The sequence below is a fragment of the Adiantum capillus-veneris genome, chromosome 8, assembly GCF_014529385.1.
Source record: "Adiantum capillus-veneris isolate H3 chromosome 8, ASM1452938v2, whole genome shotgun sequence".
Taxonomy (NCBI): domain Eukaryota; kingdom Viridiplantae; phylum Streptophyta; class Polypodiopsida; order Polypodiales; family Pteridaceae; genus Adiantum; species Adiantum capillus-veneris.
In genome coordinates, this window is record NC_140938.1 from 36,581,461 (window position 1) to 36,609,339 (window position 27,879).

Consider the following 27,879-nt stretch of genomic DNA (forward strand, 5'->3'; position numbering starts at 1 on the left):
TTGTGGAAAGCATTAACTATCCCAAGCCTCAATCCCCAAGGCCTCAAAAACCTTCGAAGGTGGAGAGAGCTAGCGGGGAATGAGGGTAGGGAAGAGGAAGAAGAAACATTTCATAGGAGAAAGAATTAGTTCCTCACTTATCATCACTCTTCTTGCTAGCATACATAATAGCGTAGTAATGAAGATGGATAAATTGGCAAGCTTAAGCATTGAAGCAGAGATCTTGGTTGAATTTTCACTCCATAGCCAAGAGTGTTGGTGAAGGTTTTCAACTTCTCTACTAGCTTGGAGAAGAAGATGGAGCTCTTGCACTTTGCACTTCACACAATGAGAGTGTGTGTGGGAGAGTATACCCTTCAAGAAACCCCCTAGCTTGCTTTGGTCGACCCCCCCTTGTAGCTCATGCTTGAAGCTCATTGGATCCCTCTAAGCATAGCCAATCACAAGCAAGAGGCATATCAAGCAAGCATTCTAGTCTTGGGACAAGTTTCCCCCTTTCACATTTGAGAGAGAGGACATGATAAATAAAAAAACAATTAATTAAATTAACTAAATTATCATTGGACCTCTTGGGAGGTCAACCAATAGGCTTTAGACACACCATGAGTGCAACATGAGGAGAATCTTGACAAGTGTCCCTTTTTCTTTCTTTGTACCAAGCTTTCCTTGTGTGAGGGTTTCTGTGTTCTCTCTCATCCCCCTAGCTTTAGGACTTGCTCCCTCTCTTGTAGGGATGGGATTTGACTTTTTGGACACCTTACCCCCAAGAACCTTAGTCAACAAACAAAGCACCTCAAGCCTTGGTTGAGCTAGCAAGAGAGGAAAAGGGGGGGGGGGGGGGGGGGGCACTACACTTGTGTTGAAGTCATATAGCTAGGGTTCAACTATGGCTACATTGTGCTCTTTAAAAAAGAGGATGACAATGGTTGCAACATTAGCATTGCTAGTAGCACTAAGCTAAGGAGGAGATGTGGTCATGGCCTCTACATGCCCCAAAAAATCCCTAGTGCATGAACTCTTACTGGTCCCTCCTGCACCACCCTCCTGCACCAACCCAACAGGGTATGACCAGGAGTTCACGATTGTGTCGGCGTCTAAAAAGGGACCATTTTGAATTGGAAATTACTAGTATCGATGTAGGTTCTTTGAGGGCCATAAATAAAGGTTTATCAAAACAGAGAGAGACAGGGAGGGAGGTTGAAGATGTCAACTCAAAGTGTGCACCCATGCATAGCATATCAACCTTGGCCATAATGCACCCCTACACCAGCCCCTTTTTGGAGGCTGCTTATAGGATCTCCATGCCCATTCAAGCTATTAATCATCTCTATCTTCCTCTCTCTCTCTCTCTCTCTCTCTCTCTCTCTCACACACACACACACACACACACACACACACACACACACACACACACACACACACACACACACACACACACACACACACACACACCGTGAGCTCAAGTGGGCACTTAATACCCACTTGAGGTTAGGGTGAGGTAGAGAGAGACAAAGTGAGGGAGGGGTTGCCCTAGCAAAGGTCAAACCCAAACCTAGTGCTGGATTTTTATTGTTGGTACCCTATGCTACCCCCTTAAGGGTTGCTTATATGATCTCCCATCGATAGTCACAACATGTTTTTCATCTCAAACACTACTCCTGGTCAATATCAACTTATTGGAGTGTGTACCTTGTATTTTGATCAATGTCCACTTATCATTGAGGTTGCTATTGATTAAAGGAGGTTGATTGGACCCACCATATGGGGATGGAGTCCCCCCATCAATGGAAGGAAAATCACCTGTGTGTGTTCCACAAGGATGGAATCTGTAGTGTGTTGGTCTTCTCACCATTTACAACAAAACACCAAGGAGAGCCCTGGCTGAGATACTGAGGCTATGGAAAATCCTCAAGCGGCCAAGCCAACATGGCATGAAAAATTCCCCCCCTCCCCCCTCTGACTCCCGCTTTTTCTGTGACCCTGACTTACGTCTTGCACCTTGTGGCTCGCATGACTTGGGACTTTTGTGCCCATGTATTCAATCTTCAATCTTTTCTAAATTTCCTAGAACTCCTCATCTGTGGGAAGCCCTTGCTCTTCATAGATTTGAATAACACTTAGCACATGCTCTCCAACATGGGAGTGATCAATAAACTTCTTAGATTCTATGTCAAGTAATGATAATGGGCATGGCATATTGTAGTCCACAAAGCCTTTATCAAGCGCTCTACAACATGGGATTGATCGATGGACTTCTTAGATTCTATGTCAAGTAATGACAATGGGCATGGTGTACTGTAGTCCACAAAGCCTATATAATGCTCTACCTACACCGCCAAAATAGCGATGCGGTAGTTGTTACCATATACATGTGGTAGTGATGTGTGTGAACACACTAGGACCGCCGGGGCATTTTTTCCCTCTTTAGGAGGTTTTTTTCCCCGTGCATTGTATATACGCCCATCACTCTAGGGCTATCTATCTTTCCATTGCACACTAAGTAACACACTCTCTATTGTGTGCCTTGAGCTTCCTTCGTCTTCTCCAAGCTGTGTGTGTTTCTCTGCAACCCTAATTCCAACAATTGGTATAAGAGCAGGTCACGTCCTCCCGGGCTTAGTCGCCAGCTGCTCCAACATACACCTGCTCACTTTCTCGGATTTGAGTGAGCTTTGGCAAGCGTTCGCAGGTCGACAAATATTTTACGCGTGCTCGAAGAGCTCGGTTTGCTCAGAATTTTGATTTGGGCTCATTTCGGCCTCCGTTTCCACTACAGGCAGTACTGCACAGGCTATTTTGTCATTTTGTGCAGAATTTCTGTTAGTGCCGTTTTCTGCATAAGAGGTGCCTTATAGTCTTCTACGGTTTGTGCTATATAGCACAGGTTGTTCCCGCTCCGTTTCTCCTATTTTCGGGTAGTTTTCACATCAGGTGCAGCATTTACCATGGATGACAACAACACAGATGTGTTCAAGATGTTTGTTGTTGAGGACAAGTTGGATGGGGACAACTACCCTATGTGGGCTTATATGATGCAACATGTTCTTGTGTCAAAGGGTGTCTGGAACATTGTGCAGGGCATTGATGTACGTCCTGGTTCTGAGGATGTAGGCGATGTTGAGGATGTTGCAGGTCTTGCTGCAAGGATTGCAGTTGTTAGAGTTGTTTTGCCTACGGCAGAACAAGCTCGTTGGGATGTTAAGGATGCGCACGCTCATGCATTGATTGCGTTGTCTGTAAAGCACACCTCCGTTCAACAAAATCTGCAAAACAGGCTTGGGATATTATAGCAGGTCTTCATGCAAGCCGCAATGAGGCTAAAATTGCTTTGCTGCGTAAAGAGCTAGAGTCGAAGATTATGCATGAGGAAGATGATATGGACACTTTCCTTGCTAGTGACAAGGATATCAATGAGTATCTTATTTCTGTAGGTGAAGTCATTTCAGACAGTTCCCTTGTGCAGACTGTTCTTGATGCCTTACCAGATTCCTACGAGACTTTTGCTAGTACTTGGAGACTGGTGACCCAAGGAAATCCTGAAGTTGTCAAGTTTGATGCATTATGCACATTGCTGTTGCAAGAGTCACTTTCTAGAAGAATTAGGACTAGGAAACGTGCAGTTGAACAGGCTTTTATTGCTTCTCAAAGAAAGGGTGGTAGCAACAATGCAACCACTTCTTATGGTTCTGCTACGAGTGGCAAAAATTCTATTCCTAATGCTTTTGTTGGCAGCACTTCATCTGGCAATTGTGGTGATAAGGGAAAAAAGAAGATGCGTTTCCATTATTGTAAAGCCAATGATCACTTGATCAAGTCGTGTCCTAAGTTGAAGGCCAAAGAGGCTAAGAAGAAAGAGGGTGGTTCCACTGCAAATGCTGGTTCCACTACAAATGCAGCCATTATTGAGTCTTCTGTGAAAGGAGACTGTAATGCTGATGTTGATGCAGAATGGGCGTTTAGCGTAGAGTGCACTTACAATCCTGTTGTCCATGATGCATGCTTGTGAGTTGCTGCAGATTCACATGTGTGGTATTTCGACAGTGGTGCTACAAAGCACATTACCTCACATCATGAATTGTTTACCTCTCTCGAGTTTGTCCCTCATGGGAATTCAATCACTTGTGCCAACAATGCCTCTTATCCAGTTCAAGGAGTTGGAAAGATTGTGCTCACTACTGCTAATGGCAGTTCCTTCACACTTGTTGATGCACTTTATGTACGTGGGATCAAGAAAAATCTCTTGTCTGTATCCGCACTTGCTAGACTTGGACTTGTAGTCAAATTTGTGGATGACAGATGTACAGTTCATGATCTCACTTTTGATGATGAAATTGTTGCATCTGGGCTTTTATGACGTGGGCTGTATAAGCTCACTTTGTATGACAAGTGTGGACAAAATTTTGCAAATGCTGTTGCAGATTCAAGGGCTATTTCAGATGCAAAACTTTGGCATGCACATTTTGGTCATCTGAATTTTGCCAGTTTGCTTCGTTTGCAGAAATCTAATATGGTTACTTCTTTGCCGCCTCTTGAAGCACCTGTCAAACATGTTTGTGAAGGCTGTATTTTGGGTAAGTTGTAGCGTTCTAAATTTCCAAAGGATGGTTCAGTTCGGGCTACATGCAGGTTGCAGCTTGTGCACAGTGATGTTTGTGGGCCCATGCAAACTCCGTCCTTGGGCAATTACCTGTACTTTGTGACTTTCATTGATGATTACTCCAGGCATGCGTGGGTATTTCCGCTTCAAGTGAAGTCCGAAGTTTTTATGTGCTTCAAACAATTTCTGGCTATGGCTGAAAATGTCTCGAAATGTACTATGGGCACCCTCCGTTCCGATCGAGGGGGGTAGTATATGTCTCATGAATTTAATGCATTTCTGGCTATTCGTGGGATAAAACACCAATGTACAGTGCCTTATACACCTCAACAAAATGGTGTTGCTGAGAGGAAAAACAGGTCACTTACGAAAATGGCACGATGTATGGTCAAAAGTCAAGCTTTTCCGCAATCTTTTTGGCTTGAGGCCATCATGTGTGCCACTTATGTACTTAACAGGTGTCCTACGAAATCTTTGCAATCTATTACTCCATATGAAGCATGGCATGATAGAAAACCTTCTATTGAGCACATGCGTGTTTTTGGCTGTTTGGCATATGCTTTGGTGCCACAAGTGCAACGCAAAAAATTGGATGATAAGGTTGTCAAATGTATTTTTGTTTGTTATAGTGCTAAAAGCAAAGGTTACAGGTTGTATCATCCGCAAACAAAACATATTTTGGTTTCTCGGGATGTAGTGTTTGTGGAAGATTTTGTTCAGCCCTTGCTGTCATGTACTAGAGATAGTAATGTAAGCTCACAGGACATTTATGACACTTTGTTGCCTCTTTTCAGTGGTGGAAATACGAATGTAAGTTCCAATGAGGAAAATTTACAGCCTATGGGGATTTCAGAAAATGTTTTAGATCAGCCTACTACTGATGCAGATGTAGATGATGTACTTGATGAGGAAAGGGCTGAAAATGAGCAGGCTAGAGGTATGCCAAAATGGCTGGTGCACACTTTGCATGACAGTAAATTGGATGCACCTTTGTCTAGTAGTACTCGTTCAGGCTCTCGCCATGCATCTTATGCATCAGATTGTTATGCTTTGGTTGTGTCTAGCTTACATGATGTTGAGGAGCCTCAATCTTTTGATGAAGCACAGAATTCAAAAAATTGGATGGCTGCCATGCAATCAGGATATGATGCACTTATAGAAAATGACACATGGACTTTATGTGATTTGCCTCCTGGCAAAAAGGCCATTGGTACGAAGTGGGTTTACAAGTTGAAACACAAGCCGGATGGTGAGATCGATCGCCATAAGGCTCGACTTGTTGCAAAACGTTATGCACAGCAAAAAGGCATAGATTATGAAGAGACATTTTCTCCCACTTTTCGTATGAATACTGTGCGTTTTCTATGTGCATTGGCAGCTCATTTTAGTTGATATGTACATCAATCAGACATTGTTACTGCTTTCTTGAATGGTGACATATTTGAGGAAGTTTATGTAACGCAGCCTCGCGGTTTTGTCATAAAAGGACAAGAGGAAAAAGTGTGCAAATGTAGCAAGTCTTTGTATGTGTTGAAGAAATCTCCTCGTGCTTGGTATGAGAAAGCTGACACTCATTTGGTCAAACAAGGCTTTCGTAACAGTCCAACAGAAAGCACATTGTATGTAAAGCGTGAGGGTGATGTACTTCTCATTGTGGTTCTTTATGTTGATGATTTGCTGATCACTGGACCAAATGAGAGACATATTGCTGAATTTAAGGCTGATTTGAATGCTACTTTCAAGATGAAAGATTTGGGATTGTTGCATCATTACTTGGGTATACATTTTAAGCAGTGTGATGGTGGTATTGCCTTGTGTCAGAAAAGTTACATACATTGCTATGTAAGTTTGGACTTGAGGATTGCAAACCTATTGCCACCGCCATGGAAACAGGTTTGAAGTTGAGTCTACATGATGCTGGTGATCCTGCTGATGTCACTCTTTACCAAACTGTTGTTGGCTGCCTCATTTATGTATGCAACACGAGGCCAGATATTCAATTTGCTGTCTCACAGATCAACAGATTTATGCATAGCCCAGGGTCTAAGCATTGGCAGGCAGTCAAGAGGATTTTCCGCTACCTTAGTGGCACTTTACATCTTGGATTGTTTTATCCCAAGGCGGGATCATTGCCGCCAGACTGGGCTGGTTGTTTTGACACACGAGTGTCCACAAGTGGTTTTTGCTTCATGCTTGGCAGTTCATGTATATCATAGTTGAGCAAGAAGCAACCTACTGTGGCCACTTCGAGTTGTGAGGCTAAGTACAGGGCAGTCTTCTCAGCTACGGTTGAGTGTGTATGGCTCAGACGCCTTATGGCTGATTTGGGTGTTGGACAGGACACTGCCAACACTATCTACACTGACAGTCAGAATGCATTGGCAGTTGCAAGGAACCTAGTTTTTCATGCTCGCACAAAGCACATTGAGGTGCATTACCACTATGTCAGGGAGAGGCTCTTAGCAGGAGAGATCATCTTGGCTTATGTGCCAACACACGACAACCTTGCAGATCTTTTCACAAAGGCATTGTCTCGTGAGAAGCTTGAAGCTTTCCGCAAAGCTTTGGGCGTACTCCCCTTTGTGGACTGATTCTGTCCTCAGGGCATGGCACTTCCCTTTACTCATGTGCCAGCTCTCATTCACCGCATCACTCCAAGGGGGATTTGTTACCATATACATGTGGTAGTGATGTGTCTGAACACACTAGGACCGCCGGGGCATTTTTTCCCTCTTTAGGAGGTTTTTCCCCCCGTGCATCTATCTTTCCATTGCACACTAAGTAACAAACTCTCTATTGTGTGCCTTGAGCTTCCTTCATCTTCTCCAAGTTGTGTGTGTTTCTCTGCAACCCTAATTCCAACAGTAGTCCTCTCTTAGATCAAAGAGGTTTTGTATATCCTGTAGTAGTAAATACTCCTTATTCTTTATCTTGTAGGTGGACATGGTTGTTGTTCTCATCAAGGGATCAAGCTCGTCCTTTGAAATATGGATTGGCTCCTCCACTTTGGTGATGTTCCTTACCTTGAACTCTACAATATCCAAGATATATTTACTTTCAAGCCTCTTAATTTCCTCTCTGAAATATTCAGGTTTTTCATCCACATCTTAGACATTCACAGCTGTTGTATGCTGTAGAGATTTGGGCTCTCCCTTCTATTGGAATAAGAGTCAAACAAAACAAAAATGATATATGTTCAATCACAAGCTTGCAATCATGACTTCCATTCCACTAACAGGGGTTATGAACCTTCTTCCAATCATCTTGGAGTAATGCCAACTTCTTGAAGCATGTGCTTAGTGTTAAATTGCTTGCTTTAAAATTATCAATAAAATGTACAAAGTTGTCAAGCTTGTGCTCCCTGGTAAGGTTAAAAAAAACCTTCTGATAGTCAAGAATTTCAAAACTCTCCAAATCAAAAGGAACATTAAAAATTTCTTTAACATAGAAAAACATAGACAATTGCTTGACTTGGTATAGTAGCTCCATTAACCTGTCATCACATGTCTCCTCAACCTCTTCAATATCACAACCCTTCAAAATCTTTCTAGTAGCCTTTTTTTTATAAATAAAAAATAAAAAATGTCATACACTTGAAAACATAATTGGTCATACTCATCCTTAAATAACTATAGTCATATGTCGTCCCTATGCAAAAATAGGATACATGGAAGGCTATATGAGTGTTTTATTTTTTCATATGGGCGACACCACATCTTAAAAAATATATACTTCTTATTTCTATCATTGTGTGTTTGCTATGCAAAAATAGAGCACTAACCGGGTGCTTTATTTTTGCATACCACTGGGACGACTATCTGGGTGCTCTAGTTTCACATACGAGCAACAACACATTCTTTAAAAGAATATACTTCTTATTTCTAACATTTCGTTTGTGCTATGAAAAAATAGAGCACTTGAACGGTCGTCCGAGTGCTCTATTTTTGCATGAGGGCGACAACATGACTTTGTGTCTTTGCTATGGAAAAATAGAGCACTCAAACGACCGTTCGAGTGCTAGATTTTTGCAAATGGGCAACAACATGACTTTTTGTCTTCACAATGAAAAAATAGAGCACTTGGATGACCGTCTTGGTGCTCAATTTTTCATAAAGGTGACATCATGACTTTTTGTCTTCGCTCTGCAAAAATAGAGCACTCGGAGGCCGTCCGAGTGCTCTATTTCCACATACACATGATCACATGACTTTGTATCTTTGCTAAGTAGAAATAGAGCATTCAGATGGCTGTTTGTATATTCTATTTTTACATAGAGATGACATAAACACAAGAAAAAAAGCTACCAAAAAATTCCTCATTAAAATGGTTACCTTTATGTTTTCTTAGGAATTTTTTGAGCTCTTTAGCTTTGAAATGTGTACAAAAGACTTTCACAAAATATGATGGATTGATCTTAAAATTTTATATATAGCCCCTTGTAGAGCTTTAAATAGAATGTCATCATGTTAATCATGCATCTTGGGATACGTGCCCAACGGTCAAATCCATGCATCGTAAATCGTGTGAGTTCAAATTTTACCTTGGTAATTTTCCACTCCTGTATATAGATGCAGACTCCACATTGATCCACAAAGTTGACTCAAGGTCGTTTTACATCGTGGTTCTTCTCTCGCTTCACATATTCAAGTTCAATCGAGCCTTCCTTTTTCTCTTTATATTTCTCCTCGGTTCTTCAATTGGAGTAGTTGGATTATCATTATAAGGTAATCTATTGTAATATAGATTCTTTTAGTATAAAATTTGACAAACTCACACCGTGTTGTTGTTGCTATGCAAAAACAGAGTAGTCGCTTTGGAAGAGCCCAAAGTTGATAGGGAGGAGCTAGAAACAAATGTACTCTGGGAGATTGGAGCTCAATTCCCTTAATCATTGGGATATGTCAAATCTAGAGGGTTCTTGGTTGTTGCTTTCTTAGAGGATGACCTTCTTGAATATTACCTTGGGTGCTGCGTGTGTTGAAATCCTTAAAGTTTGCAAAGAGAAATCAATGAATATATTATTATTGCATCCTTAAGGTTTGCCTAATCGATCAACATTTTATATGTGTTTTTGTATATTATTTGTAATTATAAAATTTTCTTTGAATTTCTTTGTAGATTATTGATGCATGACTATAAGTTAGATGTCCAACAAAAAGAGGACATTGTTGACCCAACCATCTCTCATTATTTGAGAACTATTTTTGACATAAGGAATTGACTATCCAATATAGATTTTGAAACTTGTGAACTCCTCTGTCCCTACCATGAGAGGTATCTTCTACTGCAACCCTAGGACATTTTCAAATTTTCATCTTGGAAGCTTTTGACAATGTACAACGGTCTTGCCATAGCTCTCACTGGAGTCTTATAGAAAATGATATCAGTGATAAAACATGTTTCATATTGAACTCTCTTGAGGGCCACTATGGAATGGCTAGGCTATAAGTGTAATTGTCCAATAATTTACCTAGTGCTCCCACTTTCAATTATTTTGTGACAATGCTTTGAATATTTCTAAATAGGGTTGCCTCAAGGCTGATAGAGACAATTGAGAAATTTCCTCCTATCACAAAGCTCATGGATGACATGAACTGATAGGTTAGAAGTAGTTTGAGCTTAAAATTTTGTATCTATTTTGTCTCTTCTATTTGTGTAGCCACCATTGCAGGAGGAGTCTTTCTCATGTAGATGGAGAGTGATAACAAATGAAAAGCTAGTGGCTGACTATACCTATTGCAATCCAAAAAAGACTATTAGGGTAATCATTTGACAATATAAATAGGGAAAGCTATTACTACTAGGTTAGGCTAACACACTAATATTTCTTTTCTAGATCAATTGGAATAAGAGGAGTAGAAGAAGCCCAAGGAGGAAGAGGCTAAGGAGGAGCATACGAAGAAGCCCAAGGAGTGAAAGCAGACAGAAGAAGATCCCAAAACACCAAGCAAAATAGATAAAGCTAGCACAAGCTACCCCAATGATGCCATCGACTAAAAAAAATAATAATAATGAATTCTTGATATTTATCATGTATTTACAGGTAATGGAGACATATAATTTCACTTTGCAAAGGATCCCATTCACTGATTTTTGACTCAAAGCTCATTCACAAATTCTAACACATCTTCATTGTCCAAGCACTTAACCGATATCATTGTTCTAGAGACTTTCAAATCAAGCTTTACAAAGAAATCCACGAATATCACGATGGACATAAACATTGTTCTAGAGACTTTCAAATCAAGCTTTACAAAGAAATCCACGAATATCACGATGGACATAAACATTGAACTTATCCTCGGTTTACTTGCAATGTTAGCCTTTAGACATTTTCGGATCTCATAAAAGATCTTGTACCTAAAGCTTTCACTTGTTATTGAGCTTGGCAATGGCCACTCTCCACTTTTAAAACTAATCAGTGCAACCTTGGTGATAGTGCCCCAATCCTTCATAGAGTTTTGTGGGATATAAAAATGATCATAAAAGAATATTCCATTTTCTTCCAAAGAACTATGTGTTCTCCTTTTGTAAATCTCTTCACCAATGGATCCATGCTAGACATCTAACATATCTATGACACACTCCATTGGTTTCCATTCCAATATGCTTGAGGGATACATGTCTATAATGAGCATAGTAGAGAACCACAAACCAAAATTATAACAATCTACTATGTAAGTATCTACAATTAGCTCTATGCAAAGGTAGATTTGAGCTTTTGGATTGTAGGTGAATCTCCTTGTGTATGTAAAAAAGTTACACCAAAATATCTTTCACTGTCTCCTTGGCTCTAACAAGTCAAAATTTATTCACTCTCCTTTTCCCGCAAGAAAATAATGGTTTCTTTTGGATGAGACTTTTCTTCTCCTGCTATATTGTATTATAATTCGTCTACCCTTGGTTATAAATATTAGGATCCATTGGTTGTGCTCATCTAATGTGGTATAAGCGGTGATAGATTCAATGATAGGGTGTTTGGATCGTGTGGACTCCATTGCTTAAGGATAATATGATGTAGAGCATTTGATGGTGAAGAAAGGACAACAAGAAGAGAAGAGAAGAGGAGGTGAGACAACGAGGGGTGGGAAAAGGAGGGAAAAAAAGACCGTGAAGATTCAAAAAATCTTTGAGGTAAAAGGCACATGTACTTGCAAGTTACCTTAGACCGTGGCTCCAAAAAAATTCATTTTAGAAAATCAAAAGAAAGATACCTTTTGAGGTAAAAAGCACATGTACTTGCAAGTTGTCTCAGATTGTGGCTACAAAAAAAAATCATTTTAGAAAATCAAATATAATTTTCAAAAAGAAAATTTTGTAACGGAAGGCCTCCCCTCATTGGCTTAGAGCACTCTCTCCCTAAACATTAAAAGGGAAAAAAAAAAAAAAAACTTAATTTCTACTAATGACAATTACTTCTTGGTTGGGTCAAGCAAAAGAGATGTTACCTACACACACACACACACACACACACACACACACACACACATATATATATATATATATAAATATGCTTATGGATCAAGCCATTGTTGATTCAATTTGTTTTTGTTATAGCTTTGTCATATGAACTCAAAATATAGACTACTTCTACGAACTCAAAACCATGAGAACATGTCTGGTCAACAAGGTAAAGACAAGAGTTATGCTCTTTCTATAATTATTATCTTACATGAATAGATTCTCTAATTTGTTTTCTTATTTTGCATATTCCATATCTCTCTCTCTCTCTCTCTCTCTCTCTCTCTCGTCGCACCACAAGTGGTGGAATTTTTCTAAGATTATGAGTGCTCTAACTAAACTAATAAAGAGAAAAAAAGGGTCATGTATGGTGTGAAGCATGTCAAGCTACATTTGAAACAGTGAAAGAAAAGATGGCTAAGAATTGTATTTGCAAGATTCTAGAATTAGGAAAACCTTTTGTGGTTACATGTGATGCAAGCAGGGAACAAATGGATGTGTTCTATTTCAAGAGGGAAGAGTTGTTCCATATGAATCTTAGAAGTTAAGAAGACATGAAGTGAATTATCATATGTATGATTTGGAATTAGGAGCTTTTATTCATTTTTTTGAAACATTGGCAATCATTTGTTTCTTGGTGTGAAATTTGAATTACGGATTGATCATTGAAGTTCAAAATATAATTTCACTCAGCCATTCCTACTCAATATTAGGCATGAGAGATGGCTTTAACTATTGTGTGAGTATGATTTTGATCTTAAATATTTTGCTAGACAAGAGAAAATGGTCATTGATTCTCTGAGTAGAAGGCCTATGTGTAATTTAATTTCTATGGTGTGAGTGATTTGATTGATTACGATCAAAATGTAGTGAATAATAATAATTTCTACTCTAACATTCTCTCTTTTTTGAATTCTCATATGGGAGAGATGTTTGAGGTATTTGTATATGGGTAACTTGTAATATCATGATTGCTTCTATGTATTTGCAAATTCCTCTTTGAAACATGTTGTGGGAAAGTCACAACACTTCATTTGCAGGACATCGTGGTTTTAATAATACATATGCTAAAGTGAAGAGATTTTTTTTTTTGGCCAAGCATGCGATCTGATAACTTGTTGTATGTGCGTGAATGTTTAGAATATCAACAACTAAAGGTTGAGAAAAAATGCTTGCCTAGGCAAGTTAGAGACTTTAGATGTACTTGTGTAAAGTGCAAATCCATATCAATGGATTTCATCACTACATTATCTACAATCAAAGGAAACATTTTCCACTATTTTTATTGTGATTGGATAACTTAACAAAAATGGCACATTTATTTCCAATGAACAAGATTTGATATTGACTTGCATGTGGCTAAATTATTTGTTAAGAAAATTTTTCCATTGCATGATATGTTCAAAAGCATAGTGTCTGACCGTGACTCTAAATTCACCTCTAGCTTTTGGAAGGCTACTTTTCATGCCATAGGAAAAGAACTAAAAATGAGCATTGCTTTTCATTCTTAAACAGATGGCAAAATTGAGCGGGTAAACCAGGTATTGCAAGACATGCTTAGAATATATGTGAGGGAGGAAAACTAATTGGGTAGACTACTTGCCCTCATCCAGGAGACAAATAGCATAACGCTCCAATCCAGGAGCAAAAACGACGCTCTAATCCAACAATGTCTAGCTTTGGAGACTCTCCAAAGCTAGTTTCTGGACTCCGTATGATAGTACAATGACATTATCCTCCTCAATGATGGATGTAGTGACATACATTGCAAACAATTGTGCTTGCCTACAAGATTTTCAATTTTAATGTGTTCTTTAAAATATCCTTTCAATGTGAAGTACCTCTTCATGTAAGTGATGCCACCCTTCACAAAAGAATTGTCTGTGTTGAATACCTTGAGTCCTTCTGCAATGCTTGAAATTCTTCTTTGATGCTTGGAAGAAGTTCCCTTGAATGTCAAAGCTTATGGAGCTTTGAAACTTTGGATCCTGCTTACTTAGGTGCTCGAACCTCCTTGTGGATTCCTTTTGAAGCTCTAAAGGCTTTGGATTATTTACCTTTGTAAGCTCAAAAGAAGTTCTTGAATAGCTTTGATGGAGAGAATCCTTAGGGTTATTCTACTTTTGGTGCTTATTATAAGTGTACAAATGTTGTAGAGCTCGTGAGAGCAGGACCCTATGGCTTAAGGTATAGTATCAAGCAGGAATAAGCCCTTAGTTTGGGGTTTGCCTCGGAGCTTGAGGTGTTGATTATGGGTAGTGGGAGAACCCCCTTTAAAAGTGGCCTCGGGATGGAGATCAAGGGAGAAAGGGATGCATGAATCTGCTTTTGTGGACCCGAAAATGCTTTGCAGTAGAGATTACCGTTGTAGTGACATCCATTCGTAAAGCAAAAATGCCCAATGTGGTTGAGACGTCCGTCGACAGTGGGAACACGAGCTTCGGACCCCCAATTGATGTTAAAAGCCTTTTGAAATTCGGATTTCAGATCCATTCACCTTCCCTCATCAAACATGATCTGATTTTGGCCCTCAACCCCACAAAGTCAACATATCCTATATATAGAGTGCTAGCCACCACATCCACGTGAAGAAGTTGTGAGACAAGCCCAAAACAAACAACAGAAGGTTGGCTTCGCATAGCTTCACGCACACAAAATGGACTACAAGCACCTAATTTTAGTGATATTTTGGGGATGGAGATGAGGAGGGCTCCCGGGCTTAGTTTGCAGAGTTTGAAGGCTCTACGGAGAGCTTACGTTGAGCACTTCAAGATGAGGTGAATATTGTTAGGTGAATGAAAAGGCGGAGAAATTAATTGAAGATGTGAACTAGGAGAAAATCAACACCAAAAATGACTAAAAAAAAATTATGCAAAAATTGGATACTAATCCTCTCCCTAATCAAGCCTATCTAGCCATGGAGGGTAGTGGCGTGTCAAGAACAAGCCCACACATAGCTAGATTAGGGCTTAATTAGTGAGAGATGCAACTAGTTATGGAAAATAACAATGGACCGTAGTGATAATTAATAAATGCAAATCAATCTAGTGGAGATGTTAATCACTATTACATAACGACAAACCTAGCTAGCATAACCTGGAGATTTGATACCACTTGATGGAAATGGGATCGTTCTAGCTAGGGTGGATGAAAGAGAAACATCGTGCACACAAGTGAGAGTGTGTAGGCTAGATTATCACTCAAGCAAATTAGGTTCCAAGATGAATTAACTTGGACTCATAAACATGATCTTGACTAGTCGCTAAGCCATCACAAGCTCACCATAAACAAGAGAGATGTAATGCAAAATGGAATTGAGTTTTCTTATTCATGAAATAAAATTTAAGTAGCTCTACAGCCTTGCACCAATACATGTGGGATAATTCCACCTTTTCTCTCCTTGACTCATACTCTAGGACTCTAGGGCAAATCTCACACCTTACATTTCTGAGATTAGGAGTCACGTTATGGAAGACCAAAAAAAAAATTGTATTTTGATAAGCATAAGAGACTATTGTCCTTTGATTTAGAAGATTTGGCTTTCTTAATGGTCGTTTCTAAGCATGCTATTTGATTTTTTGCAAAGATAGGCGAGTATCTCCAAGGTTTTCTGGGCCTTTTAACATTTTAAAGAGAGATGGATCACTTGGTTATAAAATTGAATTGCCTACGCATGTGAAAGTACACCCATTTTTCTATCTAAGTTTCTTAGATAAGTATGTGGCTAATCCTTGACATGTCTTGCAGGACCATTATATCTTCGTGATGATATGTCACTTAAGATAGAATCAAAAACCATTCTTGGTCATAGAGTTATGCAACTTAGGAGTAGAACTCTTGTTGAAGTTTTGGTTATGTGGGATATATATCCTATAGAAGATACCTCTCCTGGATTGATTTGGATGTATTGCATGTCGAATACCCCTCCTTCCAACTTTGAGAACATAGTTAATTTTGATAAGGGGAGAATTTAGTAGGACCTATTTTTCAAATTTTTACCAAAAATTTTTGTTTGGATCAAAATTCAATCATTTTAGAGTTTTCCCACAGTCTAGAAATTTATTCTAATTTTTTTCATAAAGTTTTAAATTTTGACCTAGGGCACATTTTGGGAGCCAATTTTGAGGATGATAGATGTAAAATTTGGAAAAGTTGTGGACATAGAAAACGTAACCCTAAACACTAGGAAAAATATTGCTTCTTTGATTTTTTTTAAATTTCTTTGTTTTGATATTTGTTTCAATCCATAGATTAGGAAAAAGTAAGAAAATGTTGTTTTTAGGTCGTTTTTGTAGAATTTGCCAATGTGCAAGTTAATTTGGGATAATCCAATCAAGATATGCCTTTTTTGCATCACACGACTATTGAAGAGCTCAATATCACAAATTGATGACGTGGCAAGGCAACTCGGACACACACACACGTCCACAAAGTATGATGTGGCAGTTGTACAAAAACATGCAATTTGCGTTGGCCTACTGATGTGGCAGAATGTACAAAACCCTGCGATTTGCATTGGTGCTACGTGGCCTTGGTTGTACCAATTTTTGCAATTGGCACTGACTGCTTTTCCTAAAAAATTTTAGTCAAAGATGATTTTTGGCCAAATTGGTTTTAAGTTTAATGCTTTTGGGGCTCTGAGTTTTGCATCCCTTGTAAACTTTAAATTAAACCCAAGAGGGCTCACTTTGCAGAGAATCTGGATGCAGAGTTTGAAAGAGAGCACCCGCAGACCGATTGTACTTTGCTCAAAGTTTAATATAAAAAGAAATACCAAAATGGGCACAAGTCTTTGGGGCCAATATCTCTTGGCACGGAACTACGCCGGGTTGTGTTGACTCTCTCTTAAATCTGTGAAGTGTTTTGAAGCAAATATTTATTGTGTTGCAGTAGAATCTTGACTTGGGGTGTCCAAGGTTGTTACAATGGTATCAGAGCACAACCGATTTCTCTTCTATCGGGAAATTCGATCTCTTTTCTCGAAACACTTATGGATTCCAAAAAGAATCAATCGACCTCTTCTGCAACCGCAGAGGTGGGAGGACGCAACACAAAAGATTTAAATGACTTACTAGAAGATGAGTATGTGCACCTCTGCCTACATAGTATAAACTTTTTGGAGATGCAACGTCGACAAGAGGTTGACAACTGCACAAAGTAGATGCTTCAGTTGCTTAAGATCCCCAGTTTGCAAAAATTTTGTCTAAGTAGTCCATGGCTGAAGTGCATACTCAGTGGTAGAAAGCCATCAAAACACCAATTAAACCGGAAATCAAGAAACCTCCTACTCCGAGAATGTTTGTTGAACAAGAACTTCAAGAGGTGGTTCAAACCTAGACCAGTCAGCTTTTGGACACAAAGAATCAATTGAAAAAGCAATTGAAGAAGCACAAGAAGGGGATTGACTACCCTGGTTACTTGGGCTGTCAATCTTCTTTTACATCTGCAAGAAAGCAGAAGAAGCATGTGCATTTTGAAGGACTACCCAGTTCTTCTTCCTCTTCTTCTAACAGTTCTTCTAGCTCTTCCGACTTGAGTGAGGAGGACAGAAAAGGCAAGAAGCAAAGCAAAACACAAAGCTTTGGAAAGAGCAAGAAAAAGGCAAAGAAACTCAAATTTTGAGCAGTTTTTGATAGCTCTTCGAAGGAGTCGTCCTCCGATAGTTCGGACTCCGACGACCACATCTTTTGTGCAAAGAAGAAGCACTTTTATAGAGCCAACCAATACGACTTCCTCGAACACAAGAGCAAGAAGACTAAGGAATTTAAAGGCGATGGACAATCAATAAAAGTTGAATCCTTTTCTGGATTCCAAGATGCTCCGAGGGGTTTGGCCTTCAGTCAGTAGTTTGACATAGCCTTCTCTGGAGGGCATTACTTAGAGCACTCCAAGATCAGGAGGGCTGCATCTTTTCTAAACGGAAATGCTTGAACATGGTGGCCCACTCTTCTTCTGAGGAAAGAAGCTCCATTCAAGTGGTTGAAATTCAAACGGCTAGCTTTATTTCTTCTTGGCTGATTGGAGAGTACGAATGGGATGTAAGAATCGCTTGGAACCATCTTCGGATGACCAAGGGAGATTCTTTGGATGCTTATTGCGACAGGTTTTGGGACTCTTTTCTGTCGACCTCTTCATTTAAGAAGGTCACCTTTAAGGAACAAATTGAGTGGTTTTGTTGTGGACTCCCTATAGGGATCCAAGATTATTGCCTTGAACAAAAGTCGAACTCTTTTCAATAAATAATGGGTCATGCAAAATGGGGTTTCTTGATGCATTCATGGAATTTGACTTACCCCACTGATGAAATCTTAACTCAAAGGACCAGACAAACCTCCAACAATGAAAGTACAAAGAAAAAGAGTCCCCAGGAAAATAAAGATACACTCCCCCGACTAACTCTTAGAGAAGGGGCTAACTATCTCAAAGAGGGGAAGTGTTTTGGTTGCGGGGAACAAGGGCACATCTCTGCAAAGTGCCCCAAAAAGGCACAATAAGGACAAAATGAAGATAGACCAGAGAGTTCTATAGCAGCAAAGGAAAGTGGCACAAAAGGCAGGATGAAAGCAGGGCTGGTACCGGATTGCATGGGAACCGGTGACTCAAGCCGAATAGATGAAAGTACAGAACTTTGTCGAGCTTAGTGCAAAGTGAAAGATCAGGAAGCCCTTATCTTTTTTGATGGAGGATCCAAGGCCAATTTCATTTCACCTAAATTGGTGGTGCGACTCAAGATTACACCCGACAGGATGGGGCCACCAGTAAAGGTAGTTCTAGCGGTGCCCGGACGGGATATAACCATTACGCCTCTCATTGGCAAACTTTGTTTGCATTGTCAAGGGTATTTAGGGCATGAGGACTTTTACATTGTGCCTTTGGAAGGGTGTGACATCGTCCTAGGAGTCCCTTCATACCATAACAACAACGCTGGTACATTTGAGTTATGTCGGTCCAGAATAATGGCTATAGCCTCGATATGGAATCATGCAGATACAGGTCAAAGCGGGGGAGTCGGTGCTAGATGCGGATTGCGGCAAGCTTGATCATGATGTGTATGCCAGATGTGGCAATTAGCAGGTCACGTATCAATTTTTGGTCGATAATGGTCCAAGTGCTTGCAGATGCATGAACATGGTCTTCAGCTCCTCTATGGTTCGACCATTGGCTTGTCACTTGAAGGTTTTTGCAGATCCATTTCACGATTAAAGCTAGGACTAGTCCATCTACCATGAATACATTGAGGGTCGAGCTTCCTAGCAAGTTTGAAGCGGCACGGCCATGACGTTCACCATTTTTCAGCGGAAATATCCTCGGCCGAGAATCATTGCGGTGGTTGGCTTTTGCTAGGGATAGAATCATGACCATGCACGAGCCTGTGATTTGGGCAAGGGAATGCCGAGCTTGACATGACATCAATTTCTTCGCATGGGAATGCTTGCCAAGTTGGAGAGTTTTTTTTTTAAGGAAAAAAAAAAACTTTTTCTCAAATTTTGGTGGGCATGCAATAACGAGCAAGGGCAGGACTCAGGAGGAAAGTCGCCAGGACTGCATGGGGTTGAAGGTCGCTATCTGGAGTAGCCGAGGGAGAAAGTAACGCCATCTGGGCGCCATCAGCTTGCATGAACAAGGGGGAGCGGCCACTTGCAGAAAAGGGAGGAGCTCCTGAGGAGGAAAAGGGACGGGCTGCATGGCACGTAAAAGGAGGGCCGCCATTGCATGCATGGAGTGCAGATCCATGAGGCCATAAGGTTGAGAGGCCGTGACCAAGGGAGGCTAGGACCGGCTCGGGACCAAAAAAAAGGTCGCCTTCCAGAGGTGGCAGGCTGTACTGCAGGGAGAAGGAGGGGCAGCAGCCCATTGGAGGGCGCTGTTGCAGTCAAGCCAGCTCGTGATCAAGAGGGGCCGCCATCTGTGAAGCGCGGGGAAGCATCCAGTCGGAGGAGGAGGTATACGAGAGGAAGGGCCGCCAGGGGCTGGTCTCGGAAGGCGAAGAGGTGCCGCAGCTAGAAGTGGCGCCACTCAGAAAGGCCGTCAATTGCAGGGCAAGGGTAGCCAGGAGGGTGAACGTGGAGAGTTGCAGAAGGAGGGGCCGAGGAGTGGCACCAATTGCATGGCAAGGTGGGTTCGGCCCTGAGCGAGAGGAAGGCAGCCAGGGGCTGAGGGCAACCGGATGCAGTTCATGAAGAAGGGGACACTATCTGCAGGGGGTGAGGAAAGGCCTGAGGGCGGCAGTTTTTGGAGAGTTTGAGGAAGGGCCGCCATTGTAGGAGAAGAGGGTCGGGGGCTGGTCATATGCTGAGGATGTCCGAGGGATGCCAAGCACGTGTATGGATTGAAGGCATGGTGGATCGTGAAGGCAAAGGTTATCGTCGAGCATGGTGGATCGTGAACAGAGGTTGTGTGCGGTGCCTGAAAGAGGTGACTTATACAAGTGAAGGCTTCAAGATATCATGCCTCAGCACTAGAGGATGTTCAACACCGTTCCATCATTGCATGTGTTCCTCTGAAGGATCTGAACATGACATGGTTTTTTTGTTTGCTCTGCTCAAAAATATGTATCTAGAGTCTCTTCGACTTGAGTGTCCAATGGTGTTTCATGAATGTGAATGGCAGATGTGCGACAACATTATGTGTGCAAGAGGATATCCACTAGCTTGTAGCCAAACGTATCATATGTGTCAATAATCTTAGGGTGCTCAAGGTTATTGAGATTGCTCTCCTTTCAATAAGGGTGCTCCCAAGAGTCTAAGGGTGATGTCATGTGGACATTCTTGGTGGTGGATTGAATGCGGGCTAGGTTGTCTGAGTCTGGGAGTATGCAGTTGTCGTTTGCAGATTGTGTGATTCTGTGTGAGTAGGGGTGCGGACTATTACTTTGGGCTATAGAGAGGCAGTGTATTGTGTACAGGGTGTTGTTCCCTTTTCCCCCATCCCAACGCCATGGTCGACTATCAGGCCAAGAAAATGTCTTTTGACACATGAAAAGGGGGGAAAAATTGTACTAGATGTAAAATTGAAGGGCAAGTCCGTCCCTATTGTATCGGCTTTTTCCATTTCAAAATTAATGAAATCCACTCTTTTTGTTTACTCAATCTATTTGAAAGAGTTAGAATGATGAACACAACAAAGACATGTCTGAACATGACAAAGAATACCAAGATTTTCTCCACACATGTTGATTGTTTCTCTAAAGGCCTTCCAAGCAAGTTATCCCCATCTCTTCTTGAGAATCATACTATTGATTTGATTCCTGGAAGCACACCACCGAAGCGGCCACCTTATCGTGTTAACTGAGCCCACAATGAAGAAATCATGAATCAAGTGAAAGACCTTCTTGAAAAGGGTCTTATCCAATAAATTATTTCACCCTATTGCTCTCCGGTTTTGTTGGTATTAAATAAATATGGATCTTGGAGAATGTGCATTGATTATAGATCTCTCAATAAAATCACTATCAAGAATAGATTTCCGACTCCAAGGATCGATGATATTCTTGACCGACTTCAGGGATCCTCTTGTTTCAACAGGATTGATTTGAAAAGCGGATATCATCACATTAGAATTTCTCTGGGAGGTGTTTACAAGACAACCTTTCAAACAAGCTTTGGTTCATAAGAGTTTTTGGTGATGCCTTTTGGACTTATTAATGCTCTAACGAATTTCAACCGAATGATGGATATGATTTTTGGAGAGCATCGATCTTTTGTTGGTACTTTGTTTGATGATATTATAGTTTTCTCTAGGGATGAAGTAGAACATTGACAACATTTGCTACAGGTCTTTCAGGCATTGCGTGATCACATATTAGTTATCAATGCCAAAAAAAAGTAAATTTTTCTTGTCGGAAATACACTTTCTAGGACACATCGTCTCAGCAGCAAGAGTACAGATGGACCCGGCCAAGATTGAGACTATCCGCGATTGGTGAGATTTGGAAGTTTGCAGAGGTAGCTTCCCCTTTGCACATTTTGACTCAGAAAGGAGTCCCTTTCTCGTGGGGATGGACAAAGGTGACTGCCTTCAGACACTCAAGGAAAAACTGACTACTGGACCAGTGTTGGCTTTGCCAGACTTGCAAAAGCCATTCGAATTTTATTGTGATTGAGTGCCATTGACCACCTTTTACGGGGCACCCCGGCATTGACACCACCTTGAAAGGTATGGAGCGTTATTTATTTTGGTCAAAACTCAAGAAGGGTGTGGACGAGTTTGTTCGCAATTTTCTAGTATGTCAAAAGGTCAAGTTTGACAGGCATAAGCCACAGGGATTACTACAGCCTTTACCCATTCCCACCCGCCCTAGGAAAGTATTGCAATGGATTTCATCTTTTATCTCTCGAAGACACATAGTGGGCACGATGGCATTGGGATTGTCATTAACAAATTTAAAAAGTAAGCTCACTTCATTCTAGTAAAGAAAACAGTCAAGCCAAACCATTTAGCGAGATTGTTCGTTGCATAAATATTGCAATTACATAGCATGTTTGAGACAATAGTTTTTGACAAAGATCCCTAATTCACGAGTTTGTTTTGGAGGGCTATTTCGGAGAACATTGGCACATGGTTGCAGTTCTTGTCATCATTCCACCCATAGACAAATGGAAAATCTGAGATTGAAAATTCAGTTGTTCTAGATTTATTGAAGTCTTACATCTCTGATCAAAAGACTCAATGGGAAAAAGATTTTTCTTTGGTGGAATTTGCCTACAACACTGTTCACTCTTCGACAAGGAAGACGCCATTCGAGATAATTGAAGGTGCTCCAAAGGTTCCACCCTTTCTCAGCACTAAGGATAAGATTTTTGAAGCAGTACACGAGGGACTTAAACATTTCTTTTTCCAAGGTTCAAGAGGCTTTAGCAAAATCTCAATAACGACATAAGAAGGTAGTAGATAGACATCGACGAGATTTGAAATTAAAGGAAGACGATTGGGTGCTCTTATGTTTTGAGAAATCATGCCTAAGAAAACAAAACGGAAAGGAGTGGCTTTTTCCAAAGCTCAACTTGAGGTATTATGGCCCTTTCAAGATTAAACAAAATATAAATGATGTCTCCTTTTGACTCAAGCTACCCGATACTTGGAAGTTTCACAATGCATACATGTGAGTCTCTTGAAGCCTTTTTAAGGTGATGTGCCAATTGATGGGGAGCCTAATGAGAAAATTAAAGTGGAGAGGAAAGCAAGAAGATACTCATTCTAGAGAAGATCTTGGCACACAAGGAAAGAAAGACGAAAGGTAAACTGATTCGGTGGTTCTTGGTTAAATTCAAGAACTTGATGTGGCACCTGTACGGAACCCCGTGATTTGCATTGGCCTACTGACATGGCAGAATGTATGGAAATCCACCTTTTGTGTTGGTGCTTAGGTGGCATGGCTGTACAAATTTTTTCAATTGGCGTTGATTGCTAGTCCTGGTAGATTTTAGCCAAAGATGCTTTTGAGCCAAACTGCTTTAAGTTTAATGCTAGTCCTACTGACATGGCAGAATGTATGGAACTCCACCTTTTGTGTTGGTGCTGAGATGGCATGGCTGTATAAATTTTTGCAATTGGCGCTGATTGCTAGTCCTGGCAGATTTTAGTCAAAGATGCTTTTGAGCCAAACTGCTTTAAGTTTAATGCTAGTCCTACTGACATGGCTGAATGTATGGAACTTTGTGTTGGTCCTGAGGTGGCATGGTTGTACAAATTTTTTCAATTGGCGCTGATTGCTTGTCTTGGCAGATTTTAGCCAAAGATGCTTTTGGGCCAAACTGCTTTAAGTTTAATTCTTTTGGGGCTCTGCTTTTAGCATCCCTTGTAACCTTTAAATTAAACCCAAGGGGGCTCACTCTGCAGAGCATCTAGACGCAGAGTCTGAGAGCGAGCACCTGCACGACGGCTGTACTTTGCTCAAAAGATTAATATAAAAAGAAATGTCAAAAGGGGCACCAGTCTCTGGGGCCAATATCTCTTGACACGAACTATGACGGGCTGTTTCGACTCTCTCTTAAATTTGTGAAGTTTTTTGAAGCGAATCTCTGTTGTGTCGCGGTAGAATCCTGACTTGGGGTGTCCAAGTTTGTTACACGCAATGAGAAACAATTTCATATGAGACAGTCCTTAGTGTTCATGAAAATAAGGTCTCTTTTCGGGTCTATTTTTTTCCACTTTGTTAAAGACAGAAGTTCGGTGATAAAAATAGCCTAATAAGGTCTCTTTTTGGGTCTATTTTTTTTCACTTTGCTAAAGATAAAAGTTCGGTGATAAAAAAAGCCTATTTTCAGCTACCTATTCTAAGAGATGATCTCTATAATCGGAGAGACTACATGATTGTGATTGTGATTGATATTGTGAGCATGATTTTGATTGAGAATGTGATTATGATTGTGATTGTGATTGTGATTGTGATTGTGATTGAAATTGCAAGCGTGATTGGATTGTGATTGAGAGTGCAATAGTTCAAGGATGGTCAAGAGGTTATGAGACGAGCTAATCACTATCTTACATTAATACAAACTCTCTATTTAGTCTGTGATTGTGATTGAGAGTGAGATAGCTCGAGAGTGGTCAAGAGGTTATGAAACGAGCTATGCTCTTTCTGTAATCATTATCTTACACCAATACAAATTCTCTATTTCATTTGTCTATTTTTCTTACTCCATATTTTCTATTTATCAATCTATTTCTCTCTCCCATGTTGTGTCACAATTTTATTTAGAACTGTCTTCATGGTCTTAATTATTTCTTTTAGTCCAACCATTACATTTAGAATAATAAGTTGTTCACTTGTGATGCTTTATGAAAATTATTTTTACCAAAATAAATAGTTTCATTGATGAAGTAACTTCCCTAATCTAGAACTATTTCAAGAGGACAACTATATAAACAAATGATATATTCATAAATGAACCAAGTTGTGGATTTTGTTGTGTTATTTAATTTGAAAGTTGTTTGGCTTCAATCCACTTGCTCATATATAGCATGTTGCCATTATTATGTACTTATTCTTATTGGGTATTATCTTCTTGAAGGGTCCATGAAGTCTAATCTCCACTTTATGAATACTTCAAAGGGTTGGATGGTAATTAAGTGTGTCATATCTACTGCAAGAGGTCTACCCATCCTTCGGAAAATATCACATTGCTTGGACAATTTTTCAAGCTTTTTGTTCCAAGTCCCTTTCTTATTTTCTGTGAGTTGTCCTTCAACTCTAGAGCTCTTAGTTTCTTATGAATTAGAAGTTGATGGTGTTGCTTCTAAAGAACTTGTATTGAAATTGGAGCTAGATTTGGCTCTTTAGAGCTTTTCTTTCTTTGCATGTGGTTTTCAAAGATTTTTGAACCAAATCATTGAACTATTATTAACATATATATAGTAGTGATATGTGTCAACACACTTAGGAACGTCGAAGCATTTTTTCTCTCACTAGGAGGTTTTTTTACTCGTGCATTTTAAATACGTTTATCTTTCTAGTGCTAGCTTATCTTTCTATTGTGCACTAAAAAGAAACACATTCTCTGTTGTGTGCCTTGAGCTTCTTTATCTTCTCCAAGCTATGTGTATTTCCTTGCAACCCTATTGCCAACAATTGGTATAAGAGCAAGTTGCATCCTCCTGGGCATAGTCATTAGTGTCACCAATACCCGTCTGCTCACTTTTTCTTATGTGAGATTCGGTGAGCATCAGCATGTCAATTTAATATTGTGAGAGAGCTATAAGAGCTTCATTTTCTTAAAATTTTGATTCAAATTCATTTTACCCTTCATTTTCAGTACAATTTCATTCTTTTGTGAAAAAATTCTATCAGTGCAATTTTTTTGCAGAACAGGTTTCTTACAGTCCTCTCATGTTTTTGCTATATAGCACGTGTTAGTCCTATCATTCTATCTTGTTTCTAGGTGTGTGCAATCCCGTGCCTCATGTAGGATCTCCTTTGTAAGCTTTACTTTTCTAGAAAGTTCCACAACATTTGGCCACATTTTATTATCATCATTACTCATAGAATCATTGGAGTGCTCGATCTTTGCTCCATAAGTAGTAGCCTCAATTGCAGATATAGCATGGTTAGAAGCCATATACTCTACTAAATTTTGTATTCCTCTCTTTCCATAGTTAGTTCTCAAGGGTAGACCTATCTTTTTTGAGTGGATCGTACCATCCTTAACACTAGAATGGTAACCTAACAGGACATAAAAGTGTCCTTTCAGGGTTTTGGGAAAAAATTCCAAAACCATAGTAGATCCACTCATTTAGAAAAATCCTTTCATAAGCTTATAGTTCAATAACTACTACATATGGAAAAAATGAGAAACTTGTATTTTTTCTCATCCCTTGGTCACTACAAGCCTCCAAAGTTGATGGACCATTGCATTTTGACCAAAACAACAATTTCTTATGGTTGATTGCATATAAATAAGAGTGGGGATTTTTGTAGGACATGAGATAAAATGCCCTGTTAACTTCAATGGGTTGGTGACCAAAACATATGGTGGCAAAAAAAATAGGTGGAGCCATGGAGCATGTCAAAAGGATAATGGATCTCTTAAAATTTGAACCTTGGGGGCAATGATAAAGTGCTAAATACAGCAAACATGAAAAAATTGGGTTTAGCATTATGACCTCTAGAAACCCATACTCAATATCTAGCCAAGTTTGTAGTCTATGATTAGATATGGTTACTACCTACAAAATACACACAATTGGCCTAAGAAACTAGCAATATTGAGAAAGTTATACTTGCTACTCTAAAATGTATCGTATTCTTTAGCAACCAAAAAACTCAACCATCATCATATACTATGCTATATAGCATATTAGGTCCCCCAAAACTCAAGGAAGATTAGCTTTATGTTATACATTACACTTACACAATCAAATCAAAATTGAATTTGGATATCAAGAAAGCCCCCAAAAAAATCATAAAAGTGCTAATTTTGGCAAAAAAACAGGATTATGCAATTCTTGTAAATTGGTCATAACTTTCAATTTTAACAATTAGCTCTCCCTACAAGCATCAAAACATGTTGAGAACTATGAAGGCCTAACCTCTAGCCATCTAAACCTCACAAACATGAAGTTTAGAGTGGTATAGTTTCCAAAAATTGAAAAAAAGCCAAAAACAGGACCCATTTTTTCACACAGTTTAGGTTCAAAAATGTTGTGCAAGAGTAAGGTTAATGGTGAGATCGATACTCCAAAAAAAATGCTAAGTTTTTTTCAGCTCATAAGGCAACTTTGTGGATATATAGCACCTAGAAATTCATTTTCATACTCTTCAAATAATTCAAGCAAAATGGTCACTTAACAAGACACAAAAGTGTCCAAGGACATAAAAGTGTCCTGTTACCATTCTAGTGTTAAAGAACACTAGCTTTAATTCTCGCATGCCTTTTAGAATCTCATCTACCACAAATTCATCAACTTTTGGAGCTATAGTAGAAGATTTTATCATCTTTTCGATAGCCAAGGAAATCAGAGTAGAAGAGTGGACTATCACTTGTCTCTTCTTCTTTATCGCTTTACAAGTAGTGGGATAACATCTTCAACATCATTACAATTAGTCTTTAGTCCTTGCTCAGCATCTTTGTCCTCAAGTAGCAGCTCTAAGTTTTCTTGAAGTTATTTTCTTGCTGCTTGTACTGTGTCTAATTTGAGTCCAATGTGACCTTCTCTATCCTTGTTAGTTGAGTATATCATTGCTTAAAATCCCTAAACAAATCTGATGGAGAGAATCCCTATTTTGTCTTGGCTATCCATTTCAAAAGTGTTTTTTTTTTCACTCACTCTGAAACTTCCATAATCTATGAGAAGGTGATGTGTTAATTGCACACGGGGAGAGG